Genomic DNA, 24,534 nt, shown 5'->3' with positions numbered 1-24,534 from the left:
GACAAAAGAATAGAAACGCTCCATCTCGTTGTCGAATTCACGGCAATCTATGCAAGAGCTGCCTGAGTTCAGTTATAACTCGATTTGAGCATCCCCAAAGGCTTATACGGTTATGCCAAAGTCGTTGAGCGAAACAACAAGATCTGTCAGGATTGTGAAATATCTCTAAAGTCACTAAAACTTTCCAGTATATTTTACTCAAGCCGACGTAGGTTCGGCTTCCCGATGACTAGAGAGAAATGTGGATAGGTACCTAATCCGATGTGAGAGTGTGCACAAAGTGCAGCTAATAAACACCCCGTTAGTGTTGCGGATACAAGTATTAAGTGAGCTGTAACAGTTCTATACCCCATTCGTGCGGCATCTCTATTTAATTTCCTGCACGTCTTACCAGCTATTCGTTATAAGTCATGAAAAACAGGTAGCAGAAGGAGGATGAAAGTACCTCTCTACTGAACTGTGCCTTACAATTCTAAGGTGTTAGCTCCACATCGTAGTTAAATATACGATACCACACGATGTGGTACGTTATGCTAGTCAGCCTTCTTTTCTTCTACTACGGTCGGTCTCCTTGCTATCTTTCCAACTAGCCATCTACAGTTCAGCTGCAGTATTTTAAATTGTTGCGAGGAAGCTAATGGCATTATGAAAGGAAAAGAGGGATGTGTTCGTGCATGTGGAAGAAGCCTTGGCTACAGACGTATATAGTCTTTCGCGAGAGACACCATGAGCTGGCGGTATGTTTTCGTACAAGTAATTATGCTAAAATATTGGAGTGGGGATTAAAGCTGCGACCTTTGGGGAGAAATGGGAGGAATTGTGGAGTTGGTAACTATGCAAATTGGTCGGTCCTATGGTAAGAACGCCCTTCACCTCCTATATAGAAAGTAGGAAAATAGAGAGCGATTGAAATGTTTGGAGCTGCTTTGTGGATGACATTTTTACAATGCTTCAGGATGAGCTATACTGGGGTAAAGGAACTGTGTATAGCAGGATCTGTGTATACTGGGAACGCTATGGCATTGTACATAGCTGAACTCTTTCCAAATTTCAGGAAGGTAATACTGTATCAAACGACCATATTTTTCCTTAACGGAAACACTTAGAAAAGGTGCAAAACAAACAGATCTCTGACAACTTAACAGCCCTGCACTATTTCCGAATTTGTTGTTATCAGTTTTATATTTAAAAATTAAAGAAAAGAATAATTAAAGTAGAGTTAGGGGCTTCAGAAATGTTCAGATGTACATCTCCCAGCACACCTAACATGTTTAACTATACCAAAAACTTACCAATTTTTCGGAACCATGAGGGAAATATTTCAGAGCCATTTCGGTATAATTTCGGGGCTATTTGAGAAAATATATATCGGTACCAACCGTTTGGTTGATGTTGTAGCGATAAAGACACTTCCCTAAGGCCTTGTGGAGTGTTATCGATGTTGATGGGCTTTTGCTAGATGCAGATTGCGTACGTTCCGCTAACAAGCACCATTAAGGTACTAGCCCGACCATCTCGGAACGATTTGGTATGACCACATGAAACCTTTTAGGCCATTCCGCCCTCCCACCCCCTACATCCATCACGAGTTCGGGGTCGGCCGTTCAAGAAACAGGATTCGCTACGGGTAGGTGAGGTTGAAAATTGGATTGTAGAAACTATAAATTGCGCTGGCAACCCCTTGAATCAATTTAGTATTTTGGTCGCCTCCTACGACAGGCATACCTGCCGCACGTGTATTCTAAACCTCCTAACCCGCAGGGGGAATTTTGGTTTTGGTTTAATAGCTGTAGCGAAATTATCGTCGAGCTATGGGTTTGTTTTCGGCTTATTATCGCCGAGTTATCGACTTGTTGCGCGGTATTTTTAGACTTCATATCGACTAGTTATCGACTTACTATTGAAGTATTATCGTTGCCCATTTGATACCAAGGTGTTGAGGCGTCGACAATGTTGTTTTTGGTAAAAAGAAGATAAGAAATCGATAATTTTTCCATAACAAGTAGATAGCTTTTCTATAAAAATTTTCTAACTTTTCCATAACAAATCAGTAACAAGTCGATAAATTGCCTATACCAAATTGATAACTTAAGGAAAGCAAATCGATAACTTTTTTATAGCAAATGATTAAATTTTTAACAACAAATCGAAAATATTTCGACTACTTTTCGCTAAAAACCCATCAATCTTCGATAAAGCTTTTTATCGCTAACTCGGTTTTACCTCTTCAATAATACTCCGATAACCAATGGATAAATAAGTAATAATAAGGTCCTGACAAGGGTATAGTGCCCCCAGGAAGCATTTTATTGGACCTTGTCAGTGCGGCTTCAAACCTGTTAAATCTACCATCAGGAACTGAAACACATTATTTCTTCGTCGATTTTAAGGCCCCATTCGCCAGGACGAAAGAGCATACCGCTGTGACTTAATTTGGTTTGGTTTCACCACAAACATAAACAGTCAGAATTCTGAGCCATTCGAAACTAAATGAGGCCTATTGTGCAATTTCTTAACGCCTATTGTGCAATTTCTTAAATGGCAGGCATTGACATCATCGGCTTGAGCACCTGCGCCGTAAGTTCTGCTTACTCCAAACCAGAAGAAGGCGCGGAAAAGATGGGTCACGTCATCGTTGGCAGCCAAAAATTTTAAACAGTAAAGGACTTTTTTATTTGAGAACCATCACTCTCACGAAAAATCACTCTTGCCAACAAAGGCTACTTTGGACTGAGTAGGCGATTGAAAAGTAAGGTCCTTTCTCGGCAAGCGAAGATAATTCTTTAAGGGCAACATCTGATGAGGTAGCTCTGGGAGTATCCGAAAGAAAAGTTCTTCGAAAGATTTATGGACCTCTACGCATCGGCGACGGCGAGTACCGAAGAAGATTTAAAGATGAACTTTTTGCAGTCGCGCGAATTAAAAAACAGCGGCTACCTTGGCTAAGTCTTGTTATGCAAATGAACGATGATACTCCGGCTAAAAAAGTATTCTTATCGAAACACGCCTATGGAAGCAGAGGAAGAGGGCCGCCTCCACTCCACCGGAAGGGCCAATTGCAAAACGATTTTAGTTCTCTTTGTGCGGCCAATTGGCGCCAGTTAGCCCAATGCAGAAGCGGCTGGCTCACCTTGTTGGCCGGTCATAACGTTTAAACGGTTAAGGACCAATTAAGTAAGCAAGTAGGTAAGAGGTGTCGCAAAGAGGTCAATGTTTAGATTTCTCTATAGAGATTCAACACATTTAAATAGATTTTTTTGATTTTTAATACGGTGGCAAATATTAACTATTCTGTACATCACTATGCTGCTAGTAAATAAATGCACAACAACAGCAAAGTAAGTAGCCACACATTCATGTAAACCGCTAAGCAAATAGAAATTTCAAATACATATATGTAGTCGGCAACTAAGAGTGGAAATTGTTACTCACACTTACACATGCATATAACTAGAAGAGAATGGTTAAAACCAGATACATAAAAGAGACTTAAAAAAGGAGCTGTTCGCGAAAAGTTTAGATCTTAGGAGAAATGAGTGAATGAGATATCTGAGAGTATAAAAGCAGCGCCGGCTGAGGAATAAGGAATTAGTTTCGATTTAATCACGCTATTAGTGAAGTACGCGATAATTGTAATTATGAAGTACTACTGTCACAGTAAAGTTGTAAATAAAGACCATTTGGCCATACGGAATATTGGAGTTATTTATTCGACTGTACAGCGATTTGAACGTTAACAAAAAGCGTAAAATAATCAGAAATTCTCGAAATCAGCTACAATACCGAGAATCGATAATACATTTTTGTGAAGCGATCCAAACTCCGATTAACCTATAAAAACTAAACATAATAAAATCTGTGCTTGAACCACTGTGTGACACTGCTCAACCGTTTCTTGTCGGACCAAAATGTATATGCAATATCGCCAACTATAGTATTATCGAATTCGGGAACGATTTAATAACATTGAACCTTCGCTTCCACCACCAAAATTCATGAGGAAGCCTCGCCTATTATTTATGTGTATGATATATTCATATTTGTAACAGGATTCGGCCCGCGTAGGTAAGGTTAACGCTTAGGTTGCGGAAGCTGTGTTTTGCGCTTATCAACACCTTGAATCACTTTCAAATTTATAAGTCTCCATAGAGCAATTCTAACTTCTAAACCTGTGAGATATCCTTAGCCCCCTTTATTCGTGGGAAAAGTTTTCATGTGATATTTTTGACCAAGGTTTTACCGTCTGAAGGGGTGAGAATGCAAAAAAACATTTATTTGAATTATAAGGACCACCCTAATGCTTACACATCAAATACGTACCTGTGATGAGACCTTTTCGTCCCTGAAGCTTTCATTTTTGTAGGTTTAGATTCATGTAAGGTGTACAGCCATTTTTTTAGCTTGAGAACTTAAAAATATACATATTCTATTTCAACTTAAACGTTAACTAACTTTTATCTCCTATTCATGACAAAATAAAACCAGACAGTCGATCTCGGTAGTACAACAACAAAAATTTGACGGCCCTCATAATCCGGTCATGAATTTTAAAATCGTAGAAAGGAAACATTTTCGGTACTATTTTGCTACTTTTTCGTATTTTAGCAATGTATTGTGCGCAAAAGAGTCAAACTCGATATATATCACATATTGGGAAAGGGAACATGACAGAAAAGTGATGAGAAAATAGAGGCAATAAGAAGGAAAAGTAGAGGAAGTTGGAAGGAAGTGGGAAAAGTATAGACACCAAGAGGAAGAGGGAGAGTAAAAGTAAGTATAAGGCTATGGTTTAAGAGAAATTAGTTAAAAGAGGTTTACAGAAAGAGTAAGTAATAGTGATAGTTAGACTTGGATAAGAATAAGAGCAGGAAGAGTAAGATGAAAAACGGGAAGATTTACGAAAGAATGAAAGGGATAGGGAAGTTGAATGGGACGATTAAGCTAAGTGGATGGGAAATAAGAGAGAATGAAAAGGGTAAGCCAGATGAGCGGCAGGCGGATAGATAGAGAAAGTCGGAATCATGTCTGTAGGGCTTGATCATACGGCTATTTCATGTTTGTCCAAACGTTTCCAGGGTCAGCCAAAACTGTTTAAAATTAAGTTTTGATAGACCACATATTTCTTTTTTGCCAACGGTGAGTTTCTATAAGATCCGATTTTTTGTAGCATCGTTGCTGTAAAATCTCTAGCGCTTTTTATTTTTACGCCAGCCACCATTTTATACTCAATGAACTTATCTCCTAGCAATTCGTTTACATAGGTAAATTTTTGGTTTCGGGACTGTACCGCCGATCACTAGCTTTCGTATAACAAGCCTCCTATATACTCCATCACGATTTTATGACACTGTTTCAGGTCGGCAATCATCTCATTGGCGTCAAAAGTATGTTTCCTTATTCCCTAGATGTGGACAATGGTATACTATGAAGGTCCAGCTATTCAGTTGCGTTGACTAAAAATTTTCGATTTCCACTCAGAAAAAGAAAATAAACCCTCCCACTAAAAGGAAATAATGACTTCACCTGTCTGGTTTCATTGCGTCGTGGATTAACATTACTATTGACGTCTAGCGCCAAACAAACCAAAATAACATAATTGCAAAATTACTGTCCAATGATTTTCAAAACAATTTTAAATGACCAACAATTTGCGACAATAAACAGCGCCAAATGCAATTTCAAAATAAAATAAAATTGACTTAACGAGATGGTTTGAGAGCAACAGAACAGACAATAATGATAATTTAAGGAAATCTCAGTGGCATTCGTTTAATGACAATTGTCAGCGTGCATATGTTAATATGAATAAATAAAACAACAAATGGCTGAGTGCATTAACACACACACAAATAGACTCACACACACAGACACATTTTAAGCTCCTTATCCTTGTTAGCTCCTGTTTTTATATGCCGTGACCGTGACTGGATTAATTTAAGTTTTTGTAATTTTTATGTGCACAAATTATATTTGAATGAAAACCGCCATCGTATAATATGATAAAAAAAAAAAAACAACAATAATCCACAAAGTTGGAGGCAACAAATGCAAAAGAATCACTTCAGAAAATTTGAAATATGCGCACATAAAGTGAATGAATGAAAACCGGAAATATTGTTATGCAGAAACAAGTAAGGAAGGTTAAGTTCGGTTGTAACCGAACATTACATGCTCAGCTGAGAGCTTGGGAGACAAAATAAGGGAAAATCACCATTTAGCAAAATGAACTTAGGGTAACCCTGGAATGTGTTTGTATGACATGGGTTTCAAATGGAACGTATTTAAGAGTATTTTAAAAGGGAGTGCGCCATAGTTCTATAGGTGGACGGAATTTCAGGATATCGCCATAAAGGTGGACCAGGGGTGACTCTGGAAAGTGTGTTGTGCGATATGGGTTTCAAACGAAAGGTTTTATTGATTATTTTAAAAGGGAGTGGGCCTTAGTTCCATAGGTGGACGCCTTTTCGAGATATCGCAATAAGGTTGGACCAGGGGTGACTCTAGAATATGTTTTTACGATGTGGGTATCAAATTAAAGGTATTAATGAGGGTTTTAAAAGGGAATGGGCCTTAGTTTTATATGTGAAGTCGTTTTCGAGATATCTACCAAAAATTTGGACCAGGGTGACCCAGAACATCATCTGTCGGGTACCGCTAATTTATATATGTATATAATACCGTGAGCAGTATTCCTGCCAAGATTTTAAGGGCTTTTGATTTCGCCCTGCAGAGCTTTTTCATTTTCTTCTACTTAATATGGTAGGTGTCACACCCATTTTACAAAGTTTTATCTAAAGTTATATTTTGCGTCAATAAACCAATCCAATTACCATGTTTCCTCTCTTTTTTCATATTTGGTACAGAATTATGGCATTTTTTTTCATTTTTCGTAATTTTCAATATCGAAAAAGTGGGCGTGGTCATAGTCGCATTTCGGCCATTTTTTATACCAAGATAAAATGAGTTCAGATAAGTACGTGAACTAAGTTTTGTAAAGATATATCGATTTTTGCTGAAGTTATCATGTTAACGGCCGAGCGGAAGGACAGACGGTCGACTGTGTATAAAAATTGGGCGTGGCTTCAACCGATTTCGCCCATTTTCACAGAAAACAGTTATATAATCTATACACCTACCCAATTTCACAAGGATTGGCAAATTTTTGTTCGACTTATGGCCTTAAAAGTAATCTAGACGATATAAAAGAAAAAGGGCGGAGCCACGCTCATTTTGAAATTTTCTTTTATTTTTGTATTTTGTTGCACCATATCATACCGGGGTTGAATGTTGACTTAATTTACTTATATACTGTAAAGATATTAAATTTTTGGTTAAAATTTGACTTAACATTTTTTTTTTTTTTTAAATGGGCGTGTTCGTTATCCGATTTTGCAAATTTTTATTTAGCACAGATATAGTAATAGGAGGAACGTGCCTGCCAAATTTCATCATGATATCTTCAGCGACTGCGAAATTTCAGCTTGCAAAACTTTTAAATTACATTCTTTTAAAAGTGGACGGCGCCACGCCCACTGTCCAAAATTTTACTAGTTTTCTATTTTGCGTCATAAGGTCAACGCATCTACCACGTTTCATCGCTTTATCCGTTTTTGGTAATGAATTATCGCACTTTTCCAGTTTTTCGAAATATTCGATATTGAAAAAGTGGGCGTGGTTGTAGTCCGATTTCGTTCATTTTCAATAGCGATCTGAGATGAGCACCTAGGAACCTACTTACCAAATTTCATCCAGATACCTCAAAATTTACTCAAGTTATCGTGTTTAGGAACGGACGGACGGAAGGACATGGCTAAATGAATTTCTTTTTTTGCCCAGATCATTTTGATATATAGAAGTCTATATCTATCTCGATTAGTTTATGCCGTTACGGATTACCGTTATGCGAACAAAGTTAATATACTCTGTGAGCTCTGCTCAGCTGAGTATATAGAAAAAATTAAACTGCACAAAAGCTATTTCGGTCTTGCCCGTGGGTCAGATTCAGCGCTCACTACTGCTTTTATCGCTGTTGTTGGTCATTTTAGATAACAATAGTGAGATCGGTTGCGAGCAAAAGCATTGCTCCCATCGCTATTTGCATGCTGTTTCACAAAAATTAAAATAAAAAAAGTATTGAGATTGAACGGAACTTAGCCAAGAGTAAATGGAACACGGCCGGTCGCTACATAAAAGGGGAGATGAGAAATTATGAAAAATAAAAAATTCAGCATAAAATAATGCAAAAAAATTCCACCAAAGCAATGAAAACACTCAACGCAACGGACTTGATGACTTTGAATCGATTGTGGAAGCGGAAAGGGACAAATGAAAAAATTTCAAGGCAAAGAGAAGGCAAACAAATTACTCAAACCTTTGTTGAAATGCCCAATTAGGATATCACTTAAAAATATTAAAAAACATAAAAATAGCAAATAGAGATTCAAACAATGAACTATTTACCGAAAATTAACGGGGTCATTGAGTGTAGCCATATAGTAACCGATTGAGAGTGTCCGATTTTGTGTGAACCGGTTTTATGATTATTCGAAAAATATGAGTTTCCGAAAAGTATATATATTATTAATTCTTATCTGATAAAAAACAATAAAACAGAGAGATGACATTTTTAGATTTCTAAGAGTTAATAATTTACTATCGGCGTGTCGCGAATTTGTTATCAATTTGATATTGAAAAGTTATCGAAGTTATTGTCGATTTATTAAATATCGAAAATTTATCAATATGTTATCGAAAATTTATGGATTTCTTATCGGAAAATTATCTAATTTTTATCGGAGTGCTGCCAATTTAGTACGTTGATTCGCTTCATAGGAGGACGGTGGCATGTCGGTGACCAAGGACTGTCAACCCCTAACACAGAATGTTATGTGGACCCTGTCTATTGAACGATTTGCAGCTAGGGGTATTTTTGGTAATACTTAAACGGAGCCTTTCCGATACCGGGCCGTCACGAGAAATAATGATGGCCGGCGAATTTTTACCCTTCTACATTTAATATTAGACCGCTGAGCCCACTTTGTCGGGCAGGAGCCGTCTGCCAACCCGGAAAAGAAATAAAGGTAGGATAAAGAGAACCCTCTCGGAATACACAGCAACATTGAGAATTATGCAGCGCTTGGTGCACTTGCACCGACCCGACTGACTGAGAAAGCGAGAGTTTTGCATGGGGCCCTGAGACAGTGAAAGAATATCGAAGACATTTCACTGACAAAGACAAAGATGAACGAAGTTCCGAAGCAGTCCTAGCATATGGCACTAGTAAATTGTAGCAACCCTAAAGGGCAGAAGCCTACCAAAACGTAGAGATGCGCAGAAGGAGAGATGATTATTATCATGATCAAAATGATGCATAATGAACCAAATAAAGCGCTACCAGTCGCCGAAACAGCTGGTTGGAACAACTGGGTTACACTGCACCACTCATGTGAATTTGGAATGACTACAAATATACCAACATTGGCTTGAAAGGTGCTTCATGTATCACGATCAACGCAGAAGGGCTAGTACTACAACCCCAAATTAATAAGGAATCGGAGTATGTGTTGCACTCGCAGCTGGGGAAAATATCTTGGGACGCTCACAGTATTTATACTCGCCTTAGAAAGATCAGTCCTGAGTATATGGAGTTGGATGGATCGCCACTGGGAAAGAAATCGTTTAAGTTTTATTTACGCAGCCAAAATATTTAGGAATTATCTTAAATAGTGAATTGTCATTGAAGCTCGATGTGGAAGGGAGGGCTGAGAAAGCTTTTGTGGCAATGTATGCGTGCAAGAGGAAACCAGTGAACTAGAGGGGGGGGGGGGGGGTCAAGGACTAGCATAACGGAAATGCCGAAAGTATCCCTACAGTGGCATTGCATGCTATTCCGCACATCCCAACTTCAGACCTAATGGGCAAGAATATAGCGCTAATAGCTGCAACTAGGATTAAAGATTCGGGACAGCTTGAGTGAAGACCGTATGTCTATAGTAGAATAGCGCCATTCAATATAGGGCGAAGAGACTATATGATCCCATGGCTGTGCTTCGAATGAGATTTTGGATTCACAACAGAATCGAAAGGTTGGCAAAATGGTGCGGAAATAACAAAATTTTTTGTGATAATTTAGAAAACCTATCTAAATATGTCTTTAATACTAATTATTATTTTGTGGGGAATTTGAGGCCGGGATGGCCTCCTTAATTTTTCGTAAAAATTGGTAGGCCCTATAGATTTATGCCACCTTTACAAGCCAACCTAATAAAACCGCACTGCGCTTTTTAGCGCACGCAAACAACCAGCGTTTTTTGCCCTAACCCAAATAAGCATGCGTTGCGACAATGTAAAGCATGTGTGCAAACGTCAGATCTAAATGTCACGCAGAACAAAAATTGGAAATCGAGTTTGGTTTTCACGCAGCAAATTCAATTTGGGTTGCTCTCATACAAGTTGTAAGTGCATGAGACATTTTTGACAGAAAATGACTTGCGTGCGTTTATATTAGGTTGGCTTGTTAACCCTTCTGTTGCATTCAAAAAAACCTAGACATGTGATATTCAGGTCACGAAATGACCTTACCTGTGTTTTGATTAGATATCAGTATAAAAGTTTATAATTTTAATAGAAGTTTTTAAAATGCATTAGTTTTATTGATTATTAAGCTGTTATATATACATATTTAAATACATTAGATACATTTTTATAAGCTTTTATTTAGTTTCACTTTTATTGTCTGTAATGGAATCTTGCAAGTTAAATTTGATACACTTCCCGGTGTCCGATTGAGCTGAAATTTTGCACACATGTATAACTCCGATGACAAAGCAATACTACTTTGTTAGAATTAGATAAATTAATCGATAACACAGTTATCGGTAAAGATTTGTATTTACTTTGGCATAACAGCCTAAGTCCCATACAAACCCGCCGGTACCTATCCGTGGATTGTGATATTTGGACGTGGTGAATCACGCGTGTCACGCGTGGTGAATCTCAACGCTTGCGAAAAGCGAAGACACAACCCTCTGTTGTATTTCTGTGTATAACCAACATAGCTGAATTTTTAAGACTGTTTAACTCTGTAATCTTTTCTGTAATTTATTTTGCTTTTGGAAAAATTACCTATTTGAAAAAAGCTGGCTGAAAAATATTGGCATAACAGCTTAAGTTAAATCAAGAATGGAAAATCTTGGAAAATTTGAGCAGATGTGGCAATTTCGCGCGTCCGTTGAACGAAATATTGACAATCTGCTGATCTCGGCTAGGAAATTAGCGACATTCCATCAACTAAGCAGCACTTTAGCAATACTACTGTTATTATTTGGCCGCTCAAACACACATATATTAATTGTGCATTAAATCTAAAATATACAAATACACCATAATAATTTACACGGCCAAAGCCATAATAATTTACACGGGTCATCAATTTTTTCTCTGATTCAAAATCTGAGCTACCAGCGCTACCGTCAACAGCTCAGTGTCATCATTGCCAGTAGCGCCAATAACACCAAACTCGTGCCTGACACACAAAAGTCGTTTCACTCAATAGCGCAAGTAAAATGTACTACGCACTCACTACTAAGTAGCGTCAAAAATTCGCTTGGAGTCATTTCGTCAATGAGCTACCATTGAGCTGGCACCGCATTGGCGCTGGCGCCATGCAATTTGCATCACTAAAATTGCGCGAATGCCCAGGCTCATGACTTCAATACTTATATTTACTATAACACAATTTTTAACATAATTTAAGCACAGAAATACACTGATTGGAGTTTTAGTGAGTAAAAGTTAAAATTCTGAACACATTAGCTGAATAAAAAGTGTACAAATAATTATTAAATAACAAATACAGACAGTGGTAGTTTAACAAATTCTGCTGTGGTAAGTGGTGAATGTGACCTACTAGAATTTTGTGAAGCTTGCCTCACACGATTTTTCGTCTATGCAATGTCTCTATATTATATCGTTTCTGATTATACGCAGATGTAACTGAAATATGTGTTTTTGTTTCACCTCCTTTACTTATATTTAAAGCTTTTCTAAGAACAAGCTTCTTTTACTTGTTAATAAAACGAACTAAAAAGTAAAAAATAAAATTAAAGAAAAAAAAACTTTTTTAAAAATAAGCTTTTGTTATTTTGGTTAATAAAATTAACTAAAAAGTAAACAATAAATTGACTCTAAAGAAATATAACACTTTATAAGTTCATTGTAAGCTTAAACGATAATTATGTTTTTTCGTCTGCGGCAAAAAAATTCTATATTGTACATAATTATATATTTTTAACATTAAAACTTTACACCTAAATTATTAAATCTTACAGTTTATATCACAGTCCTAATTGTTCTAATAAAAGCGTGTTACATTGCGATAGCAAGAAAATGAGATCCTAAATGTTCTTAATTATACCATCAAAATTTAACACGTTTTTTATTAGAACAATTAGGACTGTGATATAAACTGTAAGATTTAATAATTTAGGTGTAAAGTTTTAATGTTAAAAATATATAATTATGTACAATATAGAATTTTTTTGTCGCAGACGAAAAAGCCTAATTATCGTTTAAGCTTACAATGAACTTATAAAGTGTTATATTTCTTTAGAGTCAATTTATTGTTTACTTTTTAGTTAATTTTATTAACCAAAATAATAAAAGCTTATTTTTAAAAAAGTTTTTTTTTTCTTTAATTTTATTTAATTTGAATACTCCAAACAATAGATTTTGAAACTGTAACCGTTGCACGATGTTGTGGACACGCAGGCTTTTTGCAAACCGTGCATCTTTCGTACGTTTTGCGACAAATTGAGCTAGGGCAAACTGCACAGGTGGCTCGCTGACTAGGTTTTCTTTTTTCGGAACAGTTCCTGCCGAAGTGCTTGGTTGCTCTGCGTCCGCTCTCATATTGCGCACAATATCTGCTGACGTTTGAGTTCTTGGCAGCGTTTTTCTGCGTTCAATTTCCCCATGAACAAGGTCTAAGCCAAGATTTTCGAGGAAAAGTCTACGTTTATATCTATATCTTCACTACACTCATCAACATCCTTATCATTTTCAATGATCTGCTCTATTTGGCTTTGAGTCAGACGATTTGGCCTCAAACCAAATTTTCATAAATAAATAAAAAAAATAAATAATAATTAAATATTATAATAAAAATTCTTACAGAAGCTTGGCATCTTTCCATTTTTATAAGAATTTAAGAAATACAAGCTTTTTCAGCAAAAACTTAACCACAAAAAAGGCGCGAAATATACACTTTATATGTAAAACAACTGATGGTCACCGAATGACCTGAAGGTGCGCGCACGTAAGTTTTGATGTTACCAACTGTTAATTAAATGAAAACCATTTTGTTTATGCTTTTTCTATTGGATTTATGTCAGTACACAAAGTCATGAACGGAAATTGTGAAATGTTGTTAATATTAGCAGATATGATAAAATTCAACAAAAAAAGGTCATGAAATGACCGGAATGTAACAGAAGGGTTAAACGGCCTTCAATGGCATACACACAAACGAAAAGTGTATAAAACACTGGCAATTGTTTCTTAGTTGAAGGAAATTATTTAGATTTATCTTGTTTCGTATGATATCCGGTCATTGGCTCGAACCCAAGGCATTTGGCCTGGCAGGTCAGCACTCTAAATACTTATTTGCTATATTTTGCTGGCGTTGCTTTTGTGTGCCACTAAGCATACTTTTTGTGCTGTCGTTACGCTTACATATCTACATTCAAATCACAATAGTGCGTTGTGTACATTTTTTCTTAGAAGGATGGAGTTTTCATTAAGTAAATTGTTTTTGGGGAACATTTTTTTGTTCGCAAATTGCTTCCGATTTCACTTTATCTAGGATTACGCCATTTTCAGAAAAACAAGACTGGTTAAACAGATGTAATGCGATTTCATTAAGTTTTTTAAGATGGACTTCGCGTATATGCTGACTAACCAATTATAAGAGCTTCGCCAAAATGCCGCCTCACCTAAGAATGTATTACAGAAACCAAACAAATTAACGAAATTTCAATTCCCTTTCAGCTGAGAGGGGATGATATGGAAAAAAAGCTATACGCTAGGCAGCTCACCGAAATAACTTCGACTTTCCGATATAAGGCATTCCCGATATAAGGCGACTTTCCAATACGTCTATTTCAGGTTAGGTTGAACTCAACGGTCAATAAAGACCCCACATAAATTGAATGTGCTCATAGTGTTAACAGAACTGCTTGACGACCAAGCGGAAAAGCCCTATGATGCACCAGAACTTATGTTATAAAATAACTCCACCTATATAGCAAACACAAGAAATTTGCGAGGACCTAGCTTGATTGCTGCCTCGAGAAACTGGCAGCTCGACCGCGGCAGTCGCTTCTTTTCACGCCTTTTCTGCTTAATGGATCATATGCAACATCTGCCTCTTTTTGATTCATAGAGTGCTGCTCATTGCTTTGAAGACTCATCGGCATTTCCGTTACATTTTATCCCTCTATGACCGGAAATCCTTTATAGATATTTAGTCCGGCCTGCGCAAAGCCCCTCCAATACTTGGTTTCATTCCACGAATCTTTTTTATGAAGTACTATGTGATATTATAGACTTAAAGGCAGCCTGATTATGTTGTTGTTGTTGTAGCAGTGCTTCGCTCCATGCAACAAGTGCGAACACTCACAAATTGTTATCAATATCGTATAACAGGAGTCCAAGGAAACTTGCAGTTTCAACAGGGGTGGAACAGAGGGAGAGGGGTGTTGGTTCAAAATTTCAAGCAGGATATACATAATGTGTGTTGAAATTTCACCTGTCATAGTATCCAGATCGAATTTCCCTAGGGAGAATGCTTTCCTCTTCCACGAGTTAAGGGTATTTATATTTTATAGAGGTCTGACGCCTTTTTGTAGATATCACAGAGGAGAGATAATTTGCGGTCCACATTTTGACACTTGGTGGGAGGAACCTTCTAAGTCTTGCAGTAGCGCGCCATGGTTTACTGTATGAAAAGGTTTTGATTAGTGTAGCGCTACGAGTACTGTTCTGTGGTGGGGTTCTTTTCTTCAATCCGCAATTTATTTGTGTGTTGATAGCGCTTAGCGCGGTGGTAGTGCTAAGTAGTATTCGAAAGCCATGCTGATGAATGGCAAGGTTTCAAGTGTCTAGGCTACTGGCGCTAGAAAATATATTGGGTGATTAGTAGCGGACTTAGTAGCGGTACCACCCTCGCAACTTTCAATTCTTCGGAGATGACGAAAGTGAACAAAGACAGGTTGAACACATGTACATATCTAAATTTGTGCTACACCTAGCTCACCGGAAAGGTACTTTAAACTTGTCCCAAAACTCCAAATTTCGTATTAATTTCTGAATGGATTTTTAAACATCTCGGCCTACCACACTAAAGGTCTTAGGTAAATCAACACCAATACCTTTAGAAGCAGGTTTTCTAAGTGGGATCGCCCTTGGGTAGTGGCACGGCAAATACTCCGAGTGAATTTCTACAATTAAAAGTTTTTCGGCGAAAATTTATTTGCTTGCAGATGCCGTTCGGAGTTGCAAGACGTTTTTAAATAACATGATCCCTGCATCATCTATCGAAAGTTGTTTATCCTCATGTTGTATTGACATCGCGTTCTGAAATATGCAACAAACTTCAAGACCATAGCACATCCGCCCTAATATAATGGAAGTAAATGAAACAAGTAAGGAAGGCTAAGTTCGGGTGTAAGCGAACATTACATACTCAGCTGAGAGCTTTGGAGACAAAATAAGGGAAAATCACCATTTAGCAAAATGAACCTAGGGTAACCCTGGAATGTGTTTGTATGACATGTGTATCAAATGAAAGGTGTTAATGATTATTTAAAACGTAGTGGGCCTTAGTTCTATAGGTGGATGCCTTTTCGAGATATCGCAATAAGGGTGGAATAGGGGTGACTCTAGAATGTGTTTGTACGATATGGGTATCAAATTAAAAGTATTAATGAGGTGTTTAAGAAGGAGTGAGACCTAGTTGTACATGTTAAGGCGTTTTCGAGATATCGACCAAAATGTGGACCAGGGTGACCCAGAATATCATCTGTCGGGTACCGCTAATTTATTTATATATGTCATACCACGAACTTAGATTATGGAGGGAACACTTCTCTGTTCTCCTAAATGGAGGCAATTCACCGCGCAGAGATGAAGAACCCGATTCTGCAATCGATGATGATGGAATATATGTCCCCCCGCCCGATTATGACGAAGTTAGAATAGCAATAACCAGATTGAAAAATAACAAGGCCATGGGCGCTGATGGATTGCCTGTGGAGCTATTCAAGTACGGCGGCGAGGAGTTGGTAAGGCGCATGCAAGAGCTTCTTAGCAAAATATGGGCGGAAGAGTGCATGCCTGACGGTTGGAATCTAAGTGTTCTATGCCCAGTCCACAAGAAGGGGGATACTGCAAAATGCACCAACCATCGTGGAATCAGCCTTCTTAATATCGCATATAAGGTCCTTTCAAGTGTATTGTGCGAAAGATTGAAGCCCACAGTGAACTGGCTGATTGGACCTTATCAGTGCGGCTTCAGACCTGGTAAATCTACCATCGACCAGATTTTTACAATGCGCCAAATCTTGGAAAAAACTCGTGAAAAGAGAATCGACAGACATCACCTCTTCGTCGACTTTAAAGCCGCCTTCGATAGCACGAAAAGTAGCTTCCTATATGCCGCTATGTCTGAATTTGGTTTCCCCGTAAAACTTATACGGCTGTGCAAAATGACGTTGAGCAACACCATCAGCTCAGTCAGAATTGGGAAGGACCTCTCCGAGCCGTTCGAAACTAAACGAGGTTTCAGGCAGGGTGACCCCTTATCATGCGATTTCTTTAATTTGATGCTGGAGAAAATTATACTAGCTGCAGAACTTAACCGCACTGGAACAATATACTATAAAAGCGTGCAATTACTGGCATATGCTGATGACATTGATATCATCGGCCTAAACACCCGCGCTGTTAGCTCTGCTTACTCCAAACTGGAAAAACAAGCGGTAAAAATGGGTTTGATGGTGAATGAGGACAAAACGAAGTACCTGCTGTCATCAAGCAAAGAGTCATCACATATGCGCCTTGGCAACCACGCTACTGTTGGCAGCCATAATTTCGAAATAGTAAAAGACTTCGTTTATTTGGGAACCAGCATCAACACTAGCAACAACATCAGCACTGAAATCCAGCGAATAATCAATCTTGCCAATAAATGCTCCTTCGGACTAGGTAGGCAATTGAAAAATAAAGTCCTCTCTCGGCGAACGAAAATCATACTCTACAAGTCACTTATCCTACCCGTTCTGCTATGTGGGGCAGAAGCATGGACCGTGACAACAGCAGATAAAGCGGCTTTGGGAGTGTCCGAGAGAAAAGTTCTTCGAAAGATTTATGGAACTCTACGCGTTGGCGATGGCGAGTACCGAAGAAGATTTAATGATGAGCTGTACGAGCTATACGCAGACATCAACATAGTCCAGCGAATTAAAACGCAGCGGCTGCGTTGGCTAGGCCATGTTATGCGAATGAAAGATGATGCTCCGGCCAAGAAAGTGTTTCTTTCGGAACCCGCCTATGGAAGTAGAGGTAGAGGGCGGCCCCCACTCCGTTGGATGGACCAGGTGGAAAACGATTTAAACTCCCTTGGTGTGACCAATTGGCGCCTGTTGGCGGAGCGAAGGAGCGACTGGCGCGCCTTGTTAGACGGCCATAACCGTTTAAACGGTTAAGCGCCAATTAAGTAAGTTAGTAATACCACGAACAATATTCCTGCCAAAATTCCAAGGGCTTTTGATTTCGCCCTGCAGAACTTTGTCCTTTTATTCTACTTAATATGGGAGGTGTCACACCCATTTTACAAAGGTTTTTCTAAAGTTATATTTTGCGTCAATAATCCAATCGAATTACAATGTTTCATCCTTTTTTTCATACTTGGTATAGAATTATGGCATTTTTTTTTCATTTTTCGTAATTTTCGATATCGAAAAAGTGGGCGTGGTCATAGTCGGATTTCTGCCATTTTTTATGCCATCTTAAAGTGAGTTCAGATAAGTACGTGAACTTAGTTTAATAAAGATCTATCGATTTTTGTTCAAGGTATCGTGTTATGGGCCGAGCGGAAGGACAGGCGGTCGACTGTGTATAAACTGGGCGTGACTTCAACCGATTTCGCCCATTTTCACAAGAAACAATTATCGTCATAGATTCTATGCTCCTACCAAATTTCACAAGTAATGGTTAATTTTTGTTCGACTTATGGCATTAAACGTATTCTAGACAAATTAAATGAAAAAGGGCGGAGCTACGCCAATTTTGAAAGTTTCTTTTATTTTTGTGTTTTGTTGCACCATATCATACTGGAGTTGAATGTTGACATAATTGACTTATATACTGTAAAGCTAATAATTTTTTTGTTAAAATTTGACTTAAAAATTTTTTTTTTTAAAGTGGGCGTGGTCCTTCTCCGATTTACTAATTTTTATTAAGCGTAATATAGTAATAGTAGTAACGTTCCTGCCAAATTTCATCATGTTATCTTCAACGATTGCCAAATTACGGCTTGCAAAACTTTCAAATTACATTCTTTCAAAAGTGGGCGGTGCCACGCCCGTTGACCAAAACTCTACTAGTTTTCTATTCTACGTCATAAGGTCAACACACCTACCAAGTTTAATCGCTTTATCCGTCTTTGGTAATGAATTATCGCACTTTTTGAATTTTGCGAAATTTTCGATATAGAAAAAGTGGGCGTGGTTATAGTCCGATTTCGTTCATTTTAAATAGCGATCTGAGATGAGTGGCCAGGAACATACGTACCAAATTTCATCAAGATACCTCAAAATTTGCTCAAGTTATCGTGTTTACGGACGGACGGACGGACGGACATGGCTAAATAAATTTCTTTTTTCGCCCAGATCATTTTGATATATAGAAGTCTATATCTATCTCGATTAGTTTATGCCGTTACGGATTGCCGTTATGCGAACAAAGTTAATATACGCTATGAGCTCTGCTCAGCTGAGTATAAATATTGTGGTGAATTTTGACATCACTAGGCTGTTGGTATATAATCACGCAACAACAAAAACATGAAGCAGCCACTCTTATGTACATTAAAGCTAGCTAAACTTATGTAGAAGCCGACGAAGAGATATTTCACACACACATATGTAGGCATCAGCCGAAGTAGTTACTCACGTATACACACGCATATGGCTCTAAACTACAAATTAACATGTGAGTGAAAAAGGAAACAGAGAGTATAAAAGCAGCGCATGCTGAGTAATAATTATTCAGTTTCAGTTAAACACACTATTAGTTGTAAAGTGAAGTATAATTGTGAAGTACACCCAAAGTAATCTAAATAAAGACCAGTTTGCAATACCGAATATTGGAGTTAGCAGAAGGTGTACAAATAATCGGAATCCCACAAAATTTGTAACAATATTTAAGATTTTGCGAAAAAACAAATCCAAAACTCAACAAAAAATATGAATTCTATTCTGGTTTATCCTTTTCGATAATTCCTGAAGAAAAAAATTTAGATGTGCAATAAAAGTTAGACTCACAAATATTTTCTAACTTGGATTCAAACACCGTCATCTAAATCAAGTAAGGAAGGCTAAGTTCGGGCGTAACCGAACATTACATACTCAGCTGCCGAAGTGCAGCTTGCAAAACTTTTAAATTACTTTCTTTTAAAAGTGTGCGGGGTTGCATTGTCCAACATTTTACTAATTTTCTATTCTGCGTCATAAGGTCAACCCACCTACCAAGTTTCATCGCTTTTTCCGTCTTTGGTAATGAATTATCGCACTTTTTCGGTTTTCCGAAATTTTCGATATCGAAAAAGTGGGCGTGGTTATAGATCGATTTCGTCTTACATACAAAATTTCATTAAGATACCTCAAAATTTACTCAAGTTTCGTGTTTACGGACAGACGGACGGACGGACGGACGGACATGGCTAAATGAATTTCTTTTTTCGCGCAGATCATTTTGATATATAGAAGTCTATATCTATCTCGATTAGTTTATGCCGTTGCGAGGTACCGTTATGCGAACAAAATTAATATACTCTGTAAGCTCTGCTCAGCTGAGTATAAAAACCAGTAAAACTTTTTGATAAATTACTTCCTGCAACTAACACAAAACTAACTATCTTCACTAAAGCCACGTCATTAAATGAAAATTAAATTAGCTTTGCAGATATACTTAACTTTTATTTTACTAACTAAAGAAGAATATTAGATTAAACTGACTGCCTAGAAAGTTATTGAAACTTATGCTCACTTCTAAAAGGGTCAAAAAGGCAGCACATGCATCATAATTTTTTTTTGGAGATAGTGTGAAAAGAAACACAGAATGAAAACGGTACATTGTAGTTGAGGTCAATTAAAGTTAGCTCAGAGAAGCGTATAGACCCACGAGAGAAATTACCGATGAGTGACAAAATATTATTAACTTCGCGGCTGTTCGATTTACTTAATGTCATTAGTAGAGCCAGGTTGAATCATTAAAAGCTACAACAAACTATTTTGCTCTCTACTGATCAATGACGCTACCTATAAGACCATGCCAAGTATGGCTGAAAAATAGTGCAGAATAAGATGGTATGACCCATGGAGTATTCAAGTTCGATGTATTTCCGAAAATATATGGCCCCTCGCGTGATGCGCGAACGGTGCCTCTGGAAAAAAGCAAATAAAACCATAATGCCTTCTTTGACTAGGTAAAATTAAACGAATGGCTAAAGATGGCTAGGCTCGGAAAGTATTCATATAACATGCTGCCGCGGAGATCTATATAGGCCAGTGTTGTTGTTTTTGTAGCAGTGCTTCGCCCCGTCCCATAGGTGTAACCAATCACCAATTGTCATCAATAACCTTAACCGGAAGTCCAAGTAAACCTGCAGTTTCAGGACATATTATAAACGGGATATACATTGGATATGTCAGGTTTGACTCTGGGTAGGCATGAGCTTAACCTTATACAGCATCCAGATCTAAGTTGACCTAGAGTTACGCGCGTCTCCCTATTGGGGCTGTTTTCCTCAACGGCGAGTTTGTTGTATTTGACTTTTTAACCAGGAAATTCCTGGCATAACAATACTGTTTAACTTAGAACCGTCGGTGTATATGGAAATGCTGCCGCCAGCACCGAACCATCGATTACTGCTGAGATAATGAGACCAAAAACGAAAGATTTTTCCTAAAGGGCATGTACGTAAAAAAGTTCGGTATATACATATGCATATCCCGATATGTATTTATTGGCATTTGTGCATATGCCTGTATGTACATGTGTGTAGTTTCACTTGTTATGACCAAAGCTATGTCGCGGTTTCCACTACCAAAATTTGCTCCAACACTGGCGGAAGGAAGAAATAACGATAAATGCTCTGATGACCGACTCCATCTTAGTAAGTATTTCATTAAAAGTGAGTACAACAGAGCAATGCCCAATATATTCTTGTAGCAAGTAGCGCATGCTGTAACGCTTGTAAATCAGGACGCAATAAAAACGCAAAAGCAGCTACAAAGCAACCATTTTCGTGTTGGGGAGTTTATATGCTTTCTACTATATGTTGGTATACATTTTTATCTTAATACGCAAATATGCAGGGTTACTCATTTCGAATTTGGTAAAGTTAACTCGACAGCTATTCGCATGAGTTTTAAGAGGTTTTTAGCGCTCATCCTCACTCTCTGTCGATCCGCCTTTTTCTCTTCCTTTTCGCTCTTTTGCGTCCCTTTTTACCACTCAGTCTTTTTCTCTCCCTAGCTCTTTCCCTGTATCCATCTCTCTCTCTCTAGCTCCCTGTTCTTCACATTCCCCGATGCCTGTATCTCTATATCTTCATTTTCTCCATCACTCGTTTTTCCTTTCAAGTTAATTATAGCTGTACAATCTACAGTTTTATGTCTTGCACCACATTTTAGCGATTTCTCATGCTCTAGTTATTATAGATTCCTCCATTAAATAACCATCTCATATAGCTAAGCTTCAAAATGCGGAAAACCGTTTTCAAATCAGAGCTTTATGTGCGGATTTACTACACTTAAGCGACATTTAACGACTTTGGTTTATAAGATTTATAGATGCTGTCCTTCTTGCAATTACTTAACTAATCTTACATGTAACTTTCCATAAGTACTGAACCGCTACTTCATTCACGATGTGATTTCGAAATCAGTTGTCATGATGCGACAAGAAAAATCCTATAATAACGCCCACCCATGCCTCTGCGTTCCATTTTCACGCTTTGGCACATTGCTGCGAGGTCCGGTCCGAGGATACTGCTTTTGGTACTGCTTGCATTCTAAGGCTTTCTTTATGTTTATAACCACCTTATGAGCAGCAGTGACAGCAGACTTACCAGTGTCTTTGTTGGGCTTTATATGCTCATATACTAGCTTCTAAAGGGGTTTTTGGGACATAATATTGCGACAATATTTTTTTTCTTCCCCTTCCTTTTCTAACTATGAATTTTTGAGTGATATATCCTGATGCTATGATCATCTGCCTGGCCAGGCGGGAAAAGCGATCTGAATATGGAGATGAACAACCGTTCATCACAGACGTGCCTTCTAACACATGATTCCCTAATGCTTCCTTAATTTCTAAAACTTGTTTTGGTGAGCAGTAGGACTTCATTCGTTGCATTATGTCCATAACTTCGTAAAGCTCATACATCATCATTAAGTGGCGCTAAACATTCTGAGTGATTTTGGCCGTTTTGTTAAAAATCACGCCAGTTATCCCGATTTCACGACAATTGGCGTTTATTTCGAGCACAAAGGGAGATATGCATCTACCTGCCTTTTTGCCAACTTAACCCCTTTACTCTGCTTCCAAGCTGCAGTGTCGATTGAAATACTCCCTTAGGTGGTGCGTTTTCGTTCATTGCCACAACATGTTTTGGTCAGCGAAGCCTTTGGGATTTTATTCGTCGCATTATTTTCATATCTGCATTAATCCCATAGAGCTCATCATTATATCCTCCTCTAAACTCGCCGCCGGCATCACATGCTGAACTCTATGTCTTCGGAGAACCTTTCTTTCAAACACATTATTCCGACCCATACATCAGGACACGTATGACGAGAGATTTGTAGAGCGTGATTTGTGTTCGTGGAGAAAGGCATTTACTTCGAATTCATTGCTGAGTCCAAAGTAGCCCTTGTTGAATTTCTAAGCTGATATTGTTTTCGCTGTTAATGCTAATTCTCAGATAGAGGAAGTCCTTCGCAGTCACAAATTCATCATCATTGCCGTGGTTGCCAATGCCTGAGTGCGCCGATTTTTTCTTGGGTGGTAGCAAGTACAGGAAGTTCTAATTATAAAGCTCGTAAAGCTCATATTTAATGCTGCTAAAAGTCACACTGTCGGTATCACGGACAAGATCATCTTCTTCCGTAGAAAAACCCATTCATAATTCCGAGCCCTACAGCCAGACCTGTACCACGAGAGTTTTATAGATGAAGTGAGTTTTGATTGCCGAAAAAGGAGTTTATTCCTCAACTGCATACTCAGTTCAATATATATGTATATATGTCTTCTTCTTTGTTGTTGAATAACCCTTTAAAAAATCCATGTAAAATAGGGAAAGTGGCTCATAAGCAAATTTTTCACACAAGCAACAGCCGTCACAATAAATATCGTAAAATTTTGGTTTCCTTACAAGCATAAAGAGCATGCATAAACCAGCGTCTCTACAGCATTAACTACATATCCCCATATGTAGCTGATGCCAATAAGCAAACAAAAATACACAAATATTCCTAAAAGAATATTCAACACAAGAGTGACATAGCCTTTTATGACCTTACTAACAAAATAATGTCAACTTTAATAGCAGGGAGCCCAATTGGCATTGCGTAGTCAAAAGGAAAATGGTGCATTGTTGCTTTGCAGCTCACAGCAGCATTTGGGCAAGCATCCTGAATGATCCTGTTAGAATAACCATTACCCATACCCGCACATAACCAAACAGTTAGGTAGTGAGTCAGTGAGCGATGTACCCTCAAGGTCCACCCTAGGCATTTCTCGCACTTATTTATTACGAGTATATTAGATGATATAGTAAACGGCCGTTAAATGTATGCATATATGTATGTATGTGTGCACGCAACTCATAGCTTCTGATGCTGTTAGCTAACGACGCGACGTCTTTGACCATTAAAGTTGCACTCAGTTTTCATGGACGCCTAGGCGTATACGCAACTTAGTAAATTCCACGCGCTTGCCGTACGATGTACGTTATTACGATGCCGAAGGAAGTTGAAAAGTTGCTTGTGCCAATGTCACAGTTGTATGCGTTGATTCCGGTACCGTTAAAGCTCATCCTGCTCCCGACGAATTTTCTAGGCAACAAAAGAGCAATGGGTTTTTGCACGAGTCAGCGAATCAGTGAATCAGCCTAACATAACGTCGCTAAATGACCTCGTTACAGCACGCGTTTTCACTCGGTACAGCATGAGGGCAAACGCGTGGTAAAGC

The sequence above is a fragment of the Eurosta solidaginis genome, chromosome 5 (genome assembly GCF_040869045.1).
Source record: "Eurosta solidaginis isolate ZX-2024a chromosome 5, ASM4086904v1, whole genome shotgun sequence".
In the NCBI taxonomy this organism is placed as follows: Eukaryota; Metazoa; Arthropoda; class Insecta; order Diptera; family Tephritidae; genus Eurosta; species Eurosta solidaginis.
The sequence above is the reverse complement of the archived record's forward strand: the minus strand, read 5'-3'. Positions refer to the sequence as shown.